This window comes from Ixodes scapularis, unplaced genomic scaffold, assembly GCF_016920785.2.
Source record: "Ixodes scapularis isolate PalLabHiFi unplaced genomic scaffold, ASM1692078v2 PGA_scaffold5__190_contigs__length_132052651, whole genome shotgun sequence".
NCBI lineage: Eukaryota > Metazoa > Arthropoda > Arachnida > Ixodida > Ixodidae > Ixodes > Ixodes scapularis.
Window position 1 is genome coordinate 30,237,024 of NW_024609880.1, and position 19,380 is coordinate 30,256,403.

At 47.0% G+C, this 19,380-nt stretch overlaps 1 pseudogene; it reads left to right on the forward strand.

The window, feature by feature from the left end:
- Positions 1-8,227: 8,227 nt before the first annotated feature.
- LOC121838112 lies at positions 8,228-11,258 on the forward strand (annotated as a pseudogene).
- The last annotated feature ends 8,122 nt before the right edge of the window (positions 11,259-19,380 follow it).

The window sequence follows — 19,380 nt, forward strand, 5'->3', positions numbered from 1 at the left end:
CAATTCCAGAAGCTTGGCATGAAAAGGTAAAATATCTAATTGATACAATAAAATTTCATCAGCAAACCATCCAGATTTTATTGCATGTTTGACAGTAGCTACAAACCGCAACTAATGGTCAACTGTAAACATAGGTACGAAGCGTGCACTAACTTGGAAGTGGTAGAAACCCTGAAGTTTCAACGTCAACTTACCACCATGTTGTTAATAACAAAGTAATGTTTGCGGCAAAGTGTTGGAGTTTTTCAGAACGATGACGGCCTCCCTCAGACCCATGATGATGGTGACGAAGGTTCAGTTAGATTGTAGGTTCAGTCAACGTACCCCACGACGTCGGTGTGCTTGTCGTGGTGGCGGCGAAAGCCTTCTTTCGCACGTGCCTCAGCTGCCTCGGTCAGGGTTTTGTCGACCCAGCCGTCTCTTCCCAGCCGGTTGACAGCGACACTTACGACGGCCATCACGGCTCTGATCACCATCCACTGGGCATTAGCTATGTGATCATCGATGGCAACCGCGCCCTTGTAGTTCCCCGTTGCGAAAAATCTCAGTGTGATTCAATTAGTAGCTGCCGCTCGACGGTCATCATCTCTCATCGTTGACGTCTCTCGTCGCGCAGCTGGTCACACTGCGATCACAGGTGCTTTTCAACAAGTGGTATTGTAGTCAGAAACAGTCGTCGTGCATCGCGAAGGCTACCGGCTGCTCGCGGAAAACCCGTCATTGTACGCACTGGTCGAGCCATCGTTGAGCAACAATCATCGCCGCCATTTTCTACGTTTTAGATTCCTACCCAAAGCTTCTTCCACCTCGTACAATAGAGACGGAAGTTAAAAGCACGAGCACATCAGTCTGAACGATGCTTGCACGAACGTTGGCTTGCAGTGCGCAAGCGCGCCTGCTCGACAGGGACGTTGAAAGCCCTGGGCACGTTCTTGTAGCTCCTACACCCGCACTAGCTCGCACTCATAGTGAAACAGAGAGTAGGGTGTGTCGAGTAATACCGCAGTTAATCTAGTTACGCGACTTCCGCTATCTGCTACGTAGGTCGGACGTGAACATACGTCACTTTGACGTCACGGTCCGTACTCGAAGAACGACAGTTACGGCAGACAGTTGCTTTCGTGTTTCGCGAACGTTCCCATGGGAACCGCGTGGAATTATCACGCGCGCTGTAGCCAATAGGAGCGCGCGGTTCGTAGGGGGGAGGAGTTTTCGAGAAACACGAACGTGACCGTTTGTGACCAGGGGTGCTATTCTGGTCACAAACGGTCACGTTCGTGTTTCTCGAAAACTCCTCCCCCCTACGAGCCGCGCGCTCCTATTGGCCACAGCCCGCGTGATAATTCCACGCGGTTCCCATGGGAACGTTCGCGAAACACGAAAGCAACTGTTTGCCGTAACTGTCGCTCTTCGAGCTCGGACCGTGACGACAAAGTGACGTATGACCACGTCCGACCTACGTAGCACATAGCGGAAGTCGCGTAACTAGATTAACTGCGGTATTACTCGACACACCCTACTCTCTGTTTCACAATGATTGCGAGCTAGTGCGGGTGTAGGAGCTACAAGAACGTGCTCCGGGCTTTTAACGTCCCTGTCGAGCAGGCGCGCTTGCGCAGTGCAAACCAACGTTCGTGCAAGCATCGTTTGGGGTGATGTGCTCGTGCGTTTAACTTCTGTTTCTATTGCACGAAGGGGAACAAGCTTTGGGCGGGATTCTAGAGCGTAGAAAATGGCGGCGATGCTTGTTGCGCAATGATGGCTCGATTAACGCGTAGAATGACGGGTTCACCGCGAGCACCCGGTAGCCTTCGCGATGCACGACGACTGTTTCTGACGACAATACCGCTTGTCGAAAAGCACCGTGTGATCGCAGTGTGACCAGCTGCGCGACGAGAGACGGCGACGATGAGAGATGATGATTGTCGAGCAGCAGCAGACTAATTGAATCGCACTGAGATTTTTCGCAGCAGGGAACTACAAGAGCGCGGTTGCCACCGATGATCACATAGCTAATGCCCAGTAGATGGTGATCAGAGCCGTGACGGCCGTCGCGAGTGTCGCTGTCAACCGGATGGGAAGAGACGGCTGGGTCGACGAAACCCCGAACCGAGGCAGCTGAGGCATGTGCGAAAGAAGGCTTTTGTCACCACCACGACAAGCACTCGACGTCGTGGGGTGCGTTGACGGAACCTAGAATCTAACAGAACCTTCGTCACCATCATCATCGGTCTGGAGGAGATCGTTACCGTTCTGAAGGACTCCAACACTTTTCCGCAAACACCACTCTGTCATTAACAACTTGGTGGTAATTAGGTACACATAGCAGAGCGCGTTGGATAGAGTACAGTTCACATTGAAAGAATAAAAACACACAGAAAATACACGAGGGACAGACACACACAGTTCTTTCTGTGTGTGTCTGAAAGAACTGTGTGTGTCTGTCCCCCGTGTATTTTCTGTGTGTTTTTATTCTTTCAGTGTGAATTGGTGGTAAGTTTGCGTTAAAATTGCAGGGTTTCTACCGCTTCGAAGTTAGTGCACGCTTAGTACCTATGTCTTCAGTTGACCATTTGTTGCGGTTTGTAGCTACTGTCAATCACGCAATAAAATCTGAATGGGTTGCTGATGGCATTTTATTGTATCAACTAGATATTTTACCTTTTCACGCCAAGCTTCTGGAATTGCATGTCAGTCATCGGACAGTCCTAAGAAACACTTTTCGATGCCCTGCAATGAACTACGAACAGTGTGTCCTAAAATGAATCGTTAGTTGTTTAGACAGCAGGAGTTTAGTCTGACGGAGCATGGTAACATTGTTACCCACTGTAGGCGAGAAATTCAGCCAGTGCAATCTTGTGGATGGTCGTCATCTCCATGACCAAGAAAAATAATAAAGATACAATTGTCCTCCATTCAACACCCGTGTGTTTAATGTAAAGGTTATCATAGAAATTAAAAAGATTGTCGTTTCAAAAGTGACAGTAACTCGTTAAAATTATAGAGTAGAGTGAGCTGAATTTTTTTTTAAATTTGCCTGTAATGCAGAGCAAATACGCGCTGTTGAAGCAGAGTAGATCTGTGAAGGAAAAGCGAGCATATGTACTAAAGAAAGAACCGCTACGTAACGTGAAAAATGTCAGCAACTATCTTGCCATTGTAACACGAGTTCAGTGGCTCTGCACATGCTTATGGCAGCCTGTGAATGTAGGATGCTCCCCTTATGGTATCATCCAGTGGCAAAGCTAGCGGGGGGGGGGGGGGGGGGGGCTTATCTTCGCCCCCCCCCTCCCCAAATCCGGCGGGCCCTAGAATATACACACAAATTTCGACAACACCCCCCCCCCCCGCTCCCCAAGTCATAAACATCCCAGCCACCTCAAACCCCCTCCACCCTCTCCCCCTTAAAAGTTCCTGGCTACGCCACTACTATCAACAGCACTCAATTGATAGTCAACATTATCAAGATAAGCGAAATTTTCTTTATTTTATGCACCATATAGGCAGTGTTTCTGTCTATATATGTGTGCAGGCAAAGCACACACTGTAGAAAACACTAGTGTGAAGCCTGCGTTCACAATGCAGTCCCCGTCAAACGTTCAAGGTGTTAACGAATTCCACAAATTAAAATTTTCAACGAAACGCATTAGTTTTGCAAAACGCTGGCAAACTTACGTTGCGTTTTACATCATTCACCTTTGTCGTCCGATGAATCAGCAGTCAGCACTACACAAACCTCAATGAGCTTGTGGTTTGTTTTCTTGCCGTTGGGGCGATCGCTGGCGGTCGTGGTGGCGGCACAATTCTTTCTCAGACCGTTGGCTGCTTCCTCCGTGCTCGCGGAAACGTGGTTTCCTTTGTGTAAAAGGGAGGTTTTGAATCTTGATGCATGGCAACGCTGAATGTAGGTGTATTACTGTCTTCATAATCTCAGCAAGGCTACCGTACGAGCCACAGCATTACCACCACTTTCAGGCTTCATAACACCGGCACAAATAGAAGCCAAGTCTTGCGTCTCGCCAAGTGTTATATTGGAGACGTTAAACGCCAGCTCACTGTGCTCTTCGACCCGGTCCTGCCGCCGAATGGGCTCATCCAACAGCACGAAAGCATTCGTGTGCGCGTTGACCGAGTGACCGATCGCATGTCAAACCCCAGCCGCGGTCGATCCGACGAGCATCGCGGCCATGTTCTTTCGAGTTTAACTCGCCAAGGGCACGGTTGTCGAGTTAAAACAATGGAAATAGTCCCGTGCATTCTTGTTCTTACGTCATTTTGTCGTCACAACCCGAACTCGAAAAATGACTGTTAGCGGCAAACAGAGGCTTTCTAGTTTCACGAACGTTTCCATGGCAAAGAGCGTTGAATCGTCACGCGCAATGAAGCCAATGGGATAGCGAGGTACCTATGTAGGGACGTGTAAAAACGTGGAAGCCGTTTTCTTTTCTTTTTTTCTTTTTTTTTTTGCACGAGCTTTTCTGCAAATATAAAAATAAGTAAAAAAGACTGCCCGAGATTATGCGGTCGCGTCCATTTCTTCAGCGCCGAAAGAGAAGAGCATGGCTTATGGGGACTACCGTCGTAATCACTGCGGTGAGCAAAGCGAGCAAAGCATTATTAAAACTGCACGAAGAAACTTTCCTGCATCATCCACAGCATGTTCACAACCGGTGCACTCTGCGTCGATCTCATGACTAGTCATATATAACCACAGAGTCGTCGTCAGCTCTGTATCCATTTGAAGTCTCCTTCCCAGGCAAACAGGAAATTTCATTTGCAGCTTATGTTCACGGCGGCTTCACAAAGGATGGTCGGTGTCGCAACGTACCTTCACATAATATTTTCTTCTCGTAATGCCATCCGTATCGTGCAGAAATAGGGAAAGCAACCACTCAAGCGAGACACAAACACCACAAGGTCGTTACCGCGGTTTTCGCCATGTTTGTTTTCAAAGACCGTAGCGAAAGACTTCGAGAAAAAAAGCTGAGATATCTTAGCTAAATTTACTTTACGCCATAATTATTGCAATAATCTTTCGTATTTTATAAAAGAATAGTATTATTTTTCTCTGTTTCCTTCCATTTTCCGGAAGGTAGCCTTTTCTCCGTTATTCGCTTGTTCTAACTCCCGGAGGAAAGAAGGAAGATAACAAAAAGAACAGAGGGAAATGCAGGGATTTCTTCGCCCCAACTGGATGGACACGTCACCGCGACGTAGGGCATCGTCAGATTCTAGCTGACCGCGTGCGTGAACCCGAACGTTGGGGTGGAGCCTCAAACAAGAATCATTCTAGTTTGAGGCTCCGCCCCTTCTTTCTCGATACGTCACAACTCGAAAGGTACCCGTTTGCGACCAGAATAGCACCCCTGAATAGCACCCCTGCACGGCATGTTGATCCTGCTCCTCACGTGACTGAATTCGGCTAATAGCGGCGCCGCGCGTTCGAGGCGCGCGGCGCGCTCAAAAGCAGGGGAACGTACTGTCGGGGCGCATGCAACGTCTGCTTTCCTGCATGGCACTTGATCCGGCTCCTCACGTGATCGGATCTCGGCGAATAGCGGCGCGGCGGCACGTGGAAAACAGACGCGCAACTAGTGCTGGACCCCCCCCCCCCCCCCCCCTTACCCCCATCTCCCGGCTACCCATCATTCGACCACCAAATTATTTAAACCTCCACTTCGGCCGACGTTACCCACCTACCCCTCACAACTCTACTCCTACCACCCCCCTCTCACCCACCCAACTTTCTCCCCCAATCCCCATACCCCCCCGAGAGCCAGTGACAAAGCGCCCAGTGCGTATACACTATTGGCTCTCTCCTTTCCCCCCCAACCTCTATTACAACGCTTCTCTCTCTCTCTCTCTCTGGCTCCCGTAGGGAGCCTATACAGGAACTGTAGTCCGGACTCCCGAAAAGCAGCAGGCCTACAAAGAGCAACGGCGGGAACGGCACCGAGAATGTCAGTGGCAGCTGCGGGCGGCAAACACGATCGTGCCAGACAAGACGACAAACATCGCGAAGTGGAAAACGCACGCAAAAAAAAATATTCTGTGTCACGTCTGTGTAGAGTGCCTTCATTTGCGCAAAGCGCACATAAAGGCTTCCTACGTCTGTGTCCTGTGCTAAACCGCTTCGTGGTCATCCCCCTCAGAGAGTGGAATGGCTCAAGATTTTTTTTCCTTCTAATTATCGATGATAACAATAATCTCGAAAACTAATATTACTGCGCTCTGTTAAACAATATTTGTGTTACAAGAACGGTTTATATCTAGCATTTTATCTAATAAAGCAAGTTTTGATCATCAAACGTCTTTACGACGGTTCGTCCACGCTGGAAGTAGTTTTTTTTCGCCCTACCACGAGACACTCGATCGCCGTCTGCGCAGTAAAATATGTTTCTATATATTGACTTTTAGCTTGCGAGGCGCGTTTTTGTTCACTAAATTGTGTTTCTACCACGGAAACCCCACGCGCGATTCCCTTACTCCCATACAGTACCGCCGCGTCCGTCGGCCAACGTCCGTGACGTCACCGGAGGAGCACTACGGCCTTGTCCTCGAGGTGGTGTTGGCGAAACGCGCTTCCCCGATGCAGGAATCTAGCAAATACACCTGGATCCGGACCTCGTTGGCCTTCCTGCCGTGTCGACGGCGGTAGCGAGGTCGCAAACCGCGGCAGAACAGATGGATCGGTAACAGACACACCATAGGCAGGTGGCGTGTGACGTCAAGTTTGACGAACACCGACATCAAAGAAAAGCAGATGAGGCAAAAAAGAAAACCGTTCTGTTTCTTTTTTTACGTGGGTGTTTGAAGTTTAAACAACTTCTGGATGGCGGATCGGCAGCCCGTCGGTGTCGCCACCGGCGGCCATTGCTTGGCACCAGACTTTTTGCGAAATCCCCCAAGCGCCCCGACCCGCGCGCGAGGAATTGTGGAAGAGTCTGTCTCTCGCCTGGCCGCTCTGCTTTGAGATCGCATCATAGAGTAACACAGTAAACGAAAAGAGTGGCCACTCGAGTCGATTCGCGGCCCAGGAGCTATACACGAACTCATCTCTGTGACGTCACGGCGCGGTGGTGGCGCGTCGGTCGCACTTCCGGTCTGGGGCTGTGGGCAGAAGTCCCCAGGCCAGACGTGTATTCCTGCGTTGTTTTAAAAGGATTTAGATAAAAACCTGCCTTCTCGTCAAAACGCCGCGACTGGGGCCGCACCAAAAGAGTCGAGAAAGGTTTAAAGGTCAGTTTTCACGTGCTCGGTTCGTCCGAGGATCTGGATATGTGCCGTGAAAAGGGAAAAGCAGACGCCGTCGGACAACGATTGCTTGGGTGGGAAGCACTTTGGGTTGAATTCACGGATACTTGTGGTCATAAGATTTATTTGTTGTGTTCCAACATGAACGCCAGGAAACTGTCAAGTTGTGCGGACCACCTGTGGACTACGTTCAGTGCGTCTTCAAGTTCAAACGGCCGCCTGACCGTTCGAATTGTCGTCTGCTCTTTCAAACGTTTCTGCTTGTCGTCTGCTCTCTTAGACGACGCCGGTCCGTAGACCAAATGTTGGCGCGGTACTTGCGATAAGAAGTGAGTGCAGGCCTCAAAAGACTTAAATTTGAAGGTTAGTAAGCAGGCTCGACGTAAACAGTAGATACAAGAAGATGTTGGTCATTGTTACCAGTGACCGACACCGACTTGTTATGCCTAATTCAGTTTGTCCGATTCTGCTTTCGATTTTCAGTATCGTCGTCGACCATCTCAGCTACGGTTCACGCTTTTGCAGCCCGAGCGGCGTCGTGTTTGAAAATTTTGAGCGAAATCTCATCACGCGAATCAGGCTTTAGCGTACAATCTGCGGCGTCCACGCGGAATGAATCGCCACATGTCACATTATTCACGCGAAGTTTTGCGGTGCAACGAGCCTCGGTAATTTCGCTGACGCCGCTCAAGTAGTCAGACATTGCCAGGAAGGCGTAGAACCAACAATTCGAACGCGAAAAAGGGCAGGGGGACTCACACCGGCGCCGACAACATCGCATTTTAATGATTTGTTTATGGGCGACGGCGAGTTTCTTGCCCACACCCCCATCGCGCATGCGCGGCGCCGGTGGCGTCCGCTAGGGGCGCTCCGGGCGCTCCGGTTTGTTTGTAAACATGAGTTGGTGTATAGGCTTCGTGCGGACGTGTTTCAAAAAGACTGGTGGCGCCATCAGGTGGGCGAGACCCGAACTATTGGTACGTTCCCGTCGTTCTGCTCTCGCACGGCGCGGGCTTCGTCTTTGGTTTCGTTATGGCGTCCGCAGCATCGCGGCCGAAGAAACGTACGTCGACGTATTGCTGCGTGTACGACTGTCATAACAGCTACATCAACACAGCCGGGAAGCTCCCTGCCGTGAAGTTTTATCGATTTCCTGGCAAGCCGTACGAGGCGGACCGCCGGCGCAAATGGATCGCAGCGGTGCGGCGCGCAACGTAAGACAGTTTTGTTTTTCGCGCCAACTTTCTTCGTCTTTGCTAGCTTTTTGTGTGGAAGATATGTTTCTATACTTCGTTTCAGCTTCGGTGCAGACGCAGCCAAAGCTACAAGCGCGAGCTCCGGGCTTTCAGCATCCCTGCCCAGCACGCGCGCTCGTGCAGTGCAAGCACTGTTCTGGGCCACATGCTCGCGCTTGTAGCATCGGCTGCGTCTGGACCGAAGCTGAAACGAAGTATAGCTCGTGCAACAAGTCACTGTTATGTGCACAGGGCAGACGGAGACTCGTGGGAACCCCCGAATCGGCAAACTAGAATCTGGAGCGCCCACTTCGTTGGGAACCAGAAGAGCTCCATCGCTCACCACCCTGCCTACATTCCCACGATTTTTCCCTCGTCATACAAGGCAAGAAACAACGTGACGACGGAGACTAAACTTCAGAGATATAAACGGTTAGTAACTGGCACCTGGTACGATAACGTTTTCGTTTTTTTTTTATTCGCGAAATGCATCGAAAGTCGTGGAGGACGTGAAGAGCTTACGTTTTGTTTCTTGCCTCCCGAAGATAGCGATGGAATTTTATCGGCTAGACTTAATTAGCTGCAAGTTTCAAACTTGCCCAACTTGAGCCCAGGCAAGAAGATATTTTTTTTAGCTTTGTTTGTAAGGTTTAATATCACATCCCGAAACACAGTGTTTTTATTTCTTCTCGCAGCTGGCAAAAAAGGAGCAGGACACAGTCGGGTAGCCCTTCAACACCTGCATCCTCAAGTACGGAAGATGCCGGGCCCTCGACCACTGTAGCCGATCACTCAACGAGTGAGGACGACCAGGCCACCAGTGTTGAACCACCACAGCAAGAGGGAGATTCTATGCACGCTGTGAATGCGGTGAGCCAGTTTGTCCGATATGTTTTTCTGGACTTCCGACTTTCACAAATTAATATTGTTCTACGATTGCCCTGTCACATGAAGCAGACGAGTTATTCGGACAATACCGAAAAGGTTTTTGTGGTAGTGCCATCAAACTATATTGATAAAACTATATTGCCTTATGGATCTAATCACCCCCGAACTGCTGTGCACACGACAAGGTGACCTGTTCCCTCCCAGCTCACCAGAAACATTGTTTTGTTGAATGTTGTCTGAATTACAAGATTGCTTTGTAAATAGGAAACTACCAGCAAGTGACATATGCATTTCATGCAAACAGAATGGTTGCACTATTCGTTTTGTTTCCGATTATGTAGGAGTTTTTCTAATTAGAGCAGATTGTCTGCGAAACAGTGGAAACAGTAGACCACTGATACTTGCATATGGTGTTTTCACAGTTCACACAGACAGAACAAGTTGACAAAGTTGGACCCTGCAACCTCTTCTTGTCCGTGACATCAGATGGGGATGCTTCCACTCAGGTCACCCATGCTATCATGACAAGCGTCGCCATCGAAGCAGCTACAGAATGCGCATCAACAGCTGTGGGGCCTGACCGACGGAGCTGCATCTTTGCTGGTTAGGACTCTTTAGTAGGAAAGTCTGGTGCTCTTGAGGAGCTCTGCTCAGTGAGCACGAGTGTCTTTGCTTTGTTGCTCCATTTACTCAGTTCTATTGTTGTGAGAGAGAATGACATCTCCATTGAAAACAAACTGCTCATATTTCTTTTAAAACTGAAGCTCGGGATTTCATTTACGAGCCTTGGGGTGCTGTTCGGTGTGCACAAGACAACAGCAAGCCGCATCTTTTTTTTTTTTTTGTTTTAAAGAACCTGGTCAGTGCCACAAGCTCCTGGATCCCAAATCCGTCCTCTTCCTCGGTGCAGGCAACTATGCCGGAGTGCTTCAAAGCACACTACCCAAAGTGCCGCTACATAATTGACTGCACCGAGGTGAGGACGGAGACTCCAGCGACTTTAGAACAGCAGCGGGCACTGTTCTCAAATTACAAGGGCTGTCACACACTGAAGTTTCTCATAGCCATTCTCCCCAACGGAACCGTTTCATTTCTCTCACAGGCGTATGGGGGCCGGAGCTCGGACACCTACATAACTATTGACTCGGGGTTCTTAGAGCGTATAGAACCAGGAGATGTAGTACTTGCAGATAAAGGGTTCCCGGGGATCAAAGCACCAGTTGAGAGCAAGCATGGAGTCATGGTGTTTCCCCTTTTCTCAAAAGGCCAGTTGCAGTTTACGTCTGCTGAAATGGAGATGACATACCAAGTTGCCAAGGTGCGAATCCACGTTGAGAGAGCAATTCAGAGGATAAAGATTTTCAATGTTCTGAACAACAAAGTCCCCACTGAACTTATTTCTAGCATGACCGACATCGTGCGCATCTGGTGTGTACTGGTGAATCTTCAGCCACCAATCCTTACGAAATAATTCAACAGAACAGAACCTCATTACATTCTTAGGCAACCGGCACCTAGGATTTGTGACTTCAGGGCGAAAAAGGATACTCAGTTATTTTTCTTTGTGATGGTTTTGAATATGTATGTGGCTTCTATCGCATATCTTTGTGCTAATGGTGTAATGTCGAAGTCTGCTAGGAATTTCTTTTTCAGTGCAGTCCTCTTTAAATGCTAAAGTGCAGATGGTGGTGCATGTTGGGCTGTAGGGCTACTTCTGCGACTTGTTTCTTTTGCTTACATTTATGTTTCACATCCCTTTAATTATGTCCTTTGTTGTTCTTTTAATGTTGAGTACTATAATAAAAATGTGTATTTCGCAGGAACGTTGATGAATGAGAGTAGATATACAGCCATTGAGAACATGTATTTATTAACAGCTGATTTTCAACCGCTATTTACATGAGGTTATAGGCCATATGGAAAAATAGGCATCACATAGTACATTTATACAAAGAGAATATTAACATCTTGGCCTGGAAACAAAGGTACTGAGAAAACAGCATGCCATCTGGCACTGTGGGTTAGTGAATAAATAAATAAATAAACCAAAGACATACCTCGACGACAGCATGGATGCTGCAACCTGTCCTGGCAACATACAGTACAAGCAACATTTGCCACTAGGAAATAAGGTATGTAAGCGCAACTGAATGACTTAGGCGACCCGTGCGCCTTGACCGGGCCACAACACGTGGACGATAAATAGAATTGACAGAATTTACAATTGAGAAATACAATCAGTAATTTAACAGGTGAAAAACGATGCTGCTTGAAAGAGCTTATTGACCACCGTTTATGGACGAGCTTCTTTGCGCAGATATAATGAACCAATCCAGTGACCAAAGATATCTATTCTCCCAATACCACTAATAACAAAATGAATGCAGACTAGTCCCATTCACAGATTTAAGATCCACCCCCCCCCCCCAACCCAACACAGCGGCTCCAAGCGACATGATGATGATACTCGACAGCAATTTCGCATATGGCTAGGATTCCGCGTTTTCAGAGTTTATTTTTGAGCGAAATCGGAGGGTGTTTTTCCAAGTTCAATTTTCACTATAAAATCGAAGTTTTACAGAGCTTTCTTTTATGGTTCACAAAATTCTGAGTTCATCGGCGAAGCGAATGGAAGATAGAAAACAGTAGTTTGCGAATTTAGTAAAGCAGCTTTTTTAATGCGAGACGTATTCGGCTATGGTCGTAGGGAGGCTATCTCATTTTTATGATAAAGTGCTAAACGGCATTCTTTTGTGACACCTACTTACAAATGGATGTTGACACTAAAAAAAAAGGAAGGAGAAACGCGAAACTTGTTAGAAGATCCCGGGAAAATATAAAGGCCGGTCGGGTTCATAACAGCTGGCAGTCCCAAACATTTTGAATTTTCCGGATCAATTTGAGTCTGCAAAATATTTACTGGCAACCGTTTTTCGGATTTTATTGGATTTATCTGAAAACGCAAAACCCTAGATATGGCATACTGCAGCCTGCGCTACCCATGTGTCGTTCAATGCTGTTCCAGAATTGCTTCCAGCATGTAATGAAAGTAAAAATGTTCTAGTTTAGGTATATACTCGGCAAGGAATTCCTCGTCGCGAGGCACCGTGACAATAATGTCCTGCTTAGGAGAATACACAAACTAAAATGTCTCGACCACATCCAGGATGCACATCATCGCCATGACCTGAGTGTAGTACCTGTGGCTTTTTTTCAGGGTGAGGCGTCCGTCAACATACTTTACGTATGGAACGAAGCTCGTCTCCGAGCGGTGGTCAATAAGCTCTGAATCCCGAAGCTTGTACGGGCACTTAATCTCCACCAACACATAACCGTCGTCACAGCATACAATGCCATCTGGGCTGCAGGACAGCCACGGTTGATCCGGATGAATCACGAGACCAACCTGTACATATTTTTCACGAGTTAGCTCTGTGATTAAACCATCCCAGGTCCACAAGTACTACCTGATGCACAGGTGCCCCAAGAGCACTTGCCAACACTGTCCTTGCTGTGTCTTCAGTTGCCCTGCCTGGTTTTGTTCAAGGAATAAGTCATCATTAAGCTCAATGTTCGCAACATAATGTCAATGAAGCAACTAATCATTTTTAAAACCTGAGACCGATAAATGACATGCCCAGCGCTCTAGTTCAGCTGTAATGTTTGTTTCCTGTCACAGGACAAGAAGCAGGATTTCGAAATGAGTTTAGAAGCCGAGACTATAGCAAAGAAGATTCCGAGACAATTCCCTCGACTGGTTTTATTGTCTCGTTACGCTTTCCCAACATGCATTATGCGTTACACTTCTTTGTGGTTTATGCCAAACATATCAGATATCTTGTGGAAGTGTGAAAGTACTTCCACAGTGCAGGCAAAATATAGCCTGGGGGTGCTATTTTTCCCGCTTGTGCTCTAGACCTCACCATATGATGTGGCAGCTGAACTGAAGGTCCTGGGGCGGGTCAGCCAGGTGGCAAGTTCGTGAAACTTTGTCCGCCTTGTCTTGATGCTGTGCGCTTTGGTGCTGGTTAAACGAATTTTTCTCTCTTGCATCCACCTGTACTTGTAGACAAAAAAAACATAAAGCAGTTGATCATATAGGCAACTCCACTGATATAAAAGTATTTTCTAATTTCTTCTTCGGTATACACCTGCTGGCAGCAGCCTGGCCCCTTGTAACAAGGGCAATCTCGACAATCTCGTCGAGATTTTTAGATATCATTCTGTCGTATAACGCCCTAGTCTCTCGGTCCAGGTTGGCGACTAGATCATGTTTCTGTAGACGTAGGGGTGTCAGGCTAGTGAGCTCCATTACGTGTTGCACTTTGTTCTTCCCACTTAGAAGGCCGACCAGCATCTCCTTGTCATTCATGTCCACAGTGTCGGTCACCATCTGTAACAACAAGGCGGAGCAGTCCTTTTGAATTGGATCTCTGTTTTCTGCAGTCAGAATCTCTGAGAGGGGGCATCTTATCTCACTAAAGTAGCTTAGGAGCATTGATGCGGGTGCAGGCTGCACCACAGGATCACCCAGCTGACTCTTATTCCCTGCAAAGAATAGCACCATGTTAATAATATGTAAATATAGGTATAGTGAGGGCAATGCCATATTCCAGAAGTTCAATTCAATCAATCAATGGGGGGAGAACCGTATTTCCCCCCTTAAGAAATGAACATTAAAGATGCAAATATTTTGTTGTTGGTCTTCGCATGTAATCACGCTTCTTGGTTCCTTACGTGCAAAGAGCTCGTCTACTCTTTTTCGCTGGTCGAGAACGGGCCGCGATGACGACTTGCCCCAGGCACAAGGTCTGTCTGTGCATGCGGTGTGTACCTCGCTGTTGACAAAGACCGCTAGCGCGGCTCCGTGTTTGCACCAGCCGCGCACGCCGGTTTTGCACGTGCAGCTCGCGCCCACGATAACTCTGGGCTGCGCTGAAAGCTGCCGGAGAAAAAATAGTATCTGATACCACGGCCGTCCTAGAGTTGAGAGGCTTGACAAACGCACCGCTTAAAATGATACGACGAAAACAGTGCGCCCGTGGCACGCTTACCTGAAGATGAACGTCGTAGACAGCAGATTTCATCTGCGCCACGCATTTCCCCACTACTTCACTTGGAGACGAGACGTGGATAACCTCTTTAACGCCAAAGACATGACGGCTCGCGTAAAGTTGTGTTCCCAACTTCAAAGACTTCTTCTTAAAGTATATTTCAATGGCATCGGTCTTTTTGAAGCCGCAGAACAGCACAACAGAATCACTCGCGCGCGTCGCCATTTCTGCACGGGAACGTATCATACATTCCCAATCTGACCGCGGGAGGCGCTGGTGGCGCGAGCGACAGTGGCGCCGTAGCGGCTGCACGGAGCGTATACGACGACCGTTCAGTGGCACTGCAGTCACACACTTAATTTAGACATTTATCATATTTTCACCCTTGATAAATAACATTACTCTATAACCTAACATTTCAAAATTAATAGCAGCTCCAAATCTTTTTTAAAACAATTTGAACAGCTGCGGCTTTGGCTGCGGCTCAGTAGATGGCTCGGAGGCCGTCGACTCGGCGGACGGTGGCTTTCCGGTCACGTCGCGCGAAAGGTCGGTTGGGCTGCGCCTGAATGGCTCGTGCGGGCTTCTCGTCATTCTTCTGTTGTTAGAAAGGTGAGTCGTTTTACTGACACCGTATTTTGCTTGCTTTTGGCTATATACTAGTTGCGTCTCACCTTAGCATGGTCTAACCGCGAATGCTTTGCTACCGCGTGCGGCTAGCCTTGACTGCCTTGACTGGAGCATTCGCTGGACGAGTGCTCGTGCAGCCGCCGAGGCTTCATTCGAAACAACTATCTAGCGCTTTTAGCACGCGCGGCTAACAATGGTCCATACTAACGTGAGACGAAGTATAGTTGGACGCACGGGCTAAAGCGCGAGCAAATTGCTCTGAATGAAGCCTCAGCAGTTGCACGTGCGCACTTGCGCTCGTGCAGCGAGAGCGCCAGTCAAGGCACTCAAGGCATACTCTATTTCATACCTCATGTGCATCGCTGTTAATGCTGGTGGCGCGAGCGCGTGGCTTTCGCGCCAGCAGCTTTGACAGCGTTGAAAGCGTTGTACCTGGCGCCAGGTATAAAGCAGGGTACAGGTAGCCTTTATGCGCGCTCTGCTTAGGGCAAGGCCATCCTAAGCAAAGCGCGCTCATGAGAAAAATACAATAAAATGGGGTGTGACAATACCGTGAAGGCTTTTCTTTATCCCCACCCTTCATTGTCGCTTCAATAATTTTTGTTTCCAAATGGCTATGAAATGAAGGCACTAAATTCGCGTAATCTCAAACTGATTTGTGCTATTTTCGTTTCCCAGCTGATGCCGCCAGGATGTTTGGCTACGGCACCTACTCTTGCGTAGTCTGGTGCGGAAACAGCGAAAGAACGCGATAGAAGCCAGGAACAAAGTTCTTCCGAGTTCCACAAGACGACAGGTTGTTGGTGATTTTAATTTTTGCCCTTCAGAATGTCGTGCACGTTCTTTTTAATGTTTTGCAGGATTCGATTGTGCTGGCATGTTCGTTTCGTAAATAGAAACTTAGATAAAGTTCGCTTTCATTCTCGCGTCTCTGGTGTACAGCTTGAAAGATTCAGTCGGTAGAACTTCACTCTGGTAATGCGTTTCAGCCTTTATGTTGCATTTCATAAGATATTTGCAAAGTAAAATTAATTTTATTGGGATTTTATTAAACCGTGCAGACTGCATACTAGCCATTTGTTGGGATTATTTGCACCAAGTAGATTGCACTCTACTCCTCTACTGGTCTATTGTAGTGACTGCTTTTTTAGATGGTCATGTCTGTTTTTTTCCTATTATGGTCTTGTGGAACGTGAAAGTTCCCATTTTGATCTTTGTTAATACTGTCTTTGGACATTGTTTCTGCTTTACACATATGTGAAGCGTGAAGGAGATTGAGATCAGGGTGTCTACCAACCTGGCAAGCCTGAAATCCTCAGGGAATTTCAGATCACCAGGAAAAGTCAGGGAATTATCAGAGAAACTGTCAAAACGTTGACTAAATCAGGGAATGTGACCAGTGAAAGTGGCATGGTGATGCGGAACGAAGCCCGGCAATCAGGTGTCGCCACAGCTCAGCTGAATAGCATTGCCCGAAATGTCATCTTTCGAAGGAAGGAACAGCCAGGGAATTTTATCGATATATTCAAAGAAAACCTGGAAAAATCATGGACTTTGAAAGAAGTCATTTGGTAGACACCCTGTAAGACGTACTTAATTAGGCAGTGCAAATTGCATGCCAAGTCTTGGTGGAATCATTTGTGATAAGTGAGTCGCTGGTACACCGGGCACCAGTCTGCTTGTAGCAGTCTGGTCTGCCATTTCATGTGTGCTTTTTATGGTAGTGGTCATGTTAAAACTTACATGTTAAATGTGACATGTTAAGCGTTACATGAACGTAAAACCTGTATTAGTCCGTCAGGTGGCTTTCAGTTCTTATTATTTTGGTAATTATTGCTACTTAAATCAGCAGGAGTAAGGTATGTTTAATAGTGCAGTGCAGGCTGTGTCAGGGTCATTTAATGACTATGTCGCAAACTAAGTAGGTCTATACTAGTAGCAATCTCGTTTAGGCATTTACTTGTCTGTTTTTCCTCATTGTGGGCATCGTGCATCTCAGAATTGTTCTGCTGAACTTCTTATTTGCATACAAATTGCATTGGGTCAAGGAGCTTTGATACTGCATGGTCAGTCTTTTTAGTATTTGTTGCTGATGCTGCATATGTTATATATGTGTATGCGCCTTGCATGGAACTTGCTTGAGAATACAAAATAAGCTTTCAATCCAATTGCAGTTGTAATTCCAGTCATTTGATAAGATTTTCATGTATGTCATAATATGCTTGTCATATTTTTGTAGGATGTACTGTTTGTGAATCCTTGTTACACGGTGCTTGTGTTTTGTAGTTTTTGTAATTATATACGAGGCGCAAACTGTCCATCATATTTTTTTGTTGCGAAAATAAACTTTGTTGATTACTTTCTGGTGGTGTTCTTCCGGGCTGCACAAACCTACATGGGTTTCCTGGCTTGTAAAGTCAGTGTTAACTGTATACAGCATTGTCCATTAGTAGTCCGCCATTATAATTCATACGTACGTGTGAAGTAATTATAGCTAAAATTTGGTATGCGGGAAGAGTAGGAAAAGCATAACTCGCGGCAAACCAGATAGCGCAGGCTATCGCCCAACACACTACGCCAAACTAGATGTCTATACATCCGGTATCTTGTTTTTTTAGGACTCCATTCATTTAGTTGGGGACTACGACGGCCGCTACGTGCGCTCCCTGCCAGCTAAATGGGCCGCTGGGGCCTATGGAAGTGTCCGCTCTTTACCTTGTGTAGAATACTCTATGATCGCATTGCCTTGTCGCTTGCCTCCTCTTCATCCTCTGTGTTTCGATTCTTTCACCTATTTTTATGTATTCCAGTGTATTTTTTTATTGCTTCTAAGTGTTTCTATACTCTTCTGCGAGCGATATATCTTGTATATATATAGTATTTGAGTCTTTATTTCGCCTTTTTCGACGGGAGTGCCGACAAGACAACACGCCGCTTCGCGCGTCGTTCCCCGGGTGAGTACTACCGTTGCTACTGATTCCTATCGCGCTGTTAGTTGTTCATTTTGGTTCAATTTGACCCGCGTGCAGTCGAGGGGAGCTGTTTATGAATACCCGCGCACATGCCATAGGGGTATGCAGAGCTCTGAATTAACAATCGCATTTGGTGATCGACGCGGCCATAACGTAGTCACAAAGATGGGGTTACGAGATTGGTAGTGGTAGTAGAGATGGAGGACATGTGAAATCGCGCGCGAAATTAATAGGTTATACTTTGAAAATTAAGCAAACTTACCATCGACCCTAACGTATTTCACTGGCTGGTAGCATTCTTAACGGATCGTTCGCAATTTGTAACTGCAAAGGTGTTAACTCTGCCCCACAACTGTCTCTTCTGGAGTACCACAAGGGTCAGTCTTAGGTTCGTTACTTTTTCTCATTTACATTAACGATCTGCCCAGTGTTGTTTCTTCCTCGATAAGATTATTTGCCGACGACTGCGCTGTCTACCGAATGATGTCTATTGACTCCGATTCCCAACAATTGCAGCATGATTTGCATTCCATATTTCTATGGTGCGAGCTTTGGCCAATGGAACTCAACATTAAAAAATGTAAGCTAATACGCACAACCCGTAAAGCTACCTTTACTGCTACTTATAATCTTAATAACACACAATTAGTACTTGTAGCCTTTTTACAAATATCTGGGTGGGATACTTAGCACCGATCTTTCCTGGAACCTGCATGTAACTTACGTGATTAATAACGCTAACCGCATGCTTGGTTATCTTAAACGTAACTTTTTCCTGGCCCCTTCTTCGTTAAAACTATTTCTTTATAAGACATTAGTACGCTCTAAGCTTGAATATGCAGCCTCCATCTGGGATCCCGGTACTACCTACCTTACTGACTCAATCGAATCCGTTCAGAATGAATCCGCACGTTTTATTTTCGCTAATTATAACCAGACTGCAAGCGTGAGATCAATGAAGGACATTTTACTTCTACCCAGCCTCGCTCATCGCCGCAGAATTACTAGCGTTTATCTTTTTCACAAAATATTCCACCACAACCCGGTTCTCAGAAATCAGCTATTCACCCCACCATCATTCCTTTCAGCTCGTCTAGATTACCAGCAAAAAGTAGGGGTTCCCTCTTGCCGCTACAATAAATATTTTACCTCATTTATTCCGAGAGTCACAAAATAATGGAATCCGTTACCTTCATAACTTGCATAAATTGTTGATTGTGCTCTGTTTCGTGCAAGTGTTAGCAGCCATGTTTTCCCCATTATCTAAGTTTTGTTCTACTGTTGTTCCTTTTTTCTTTTGTTTATCTCTACCACTCCCCTCTGCAACGCCCCTGGCCCTGAGGGTAA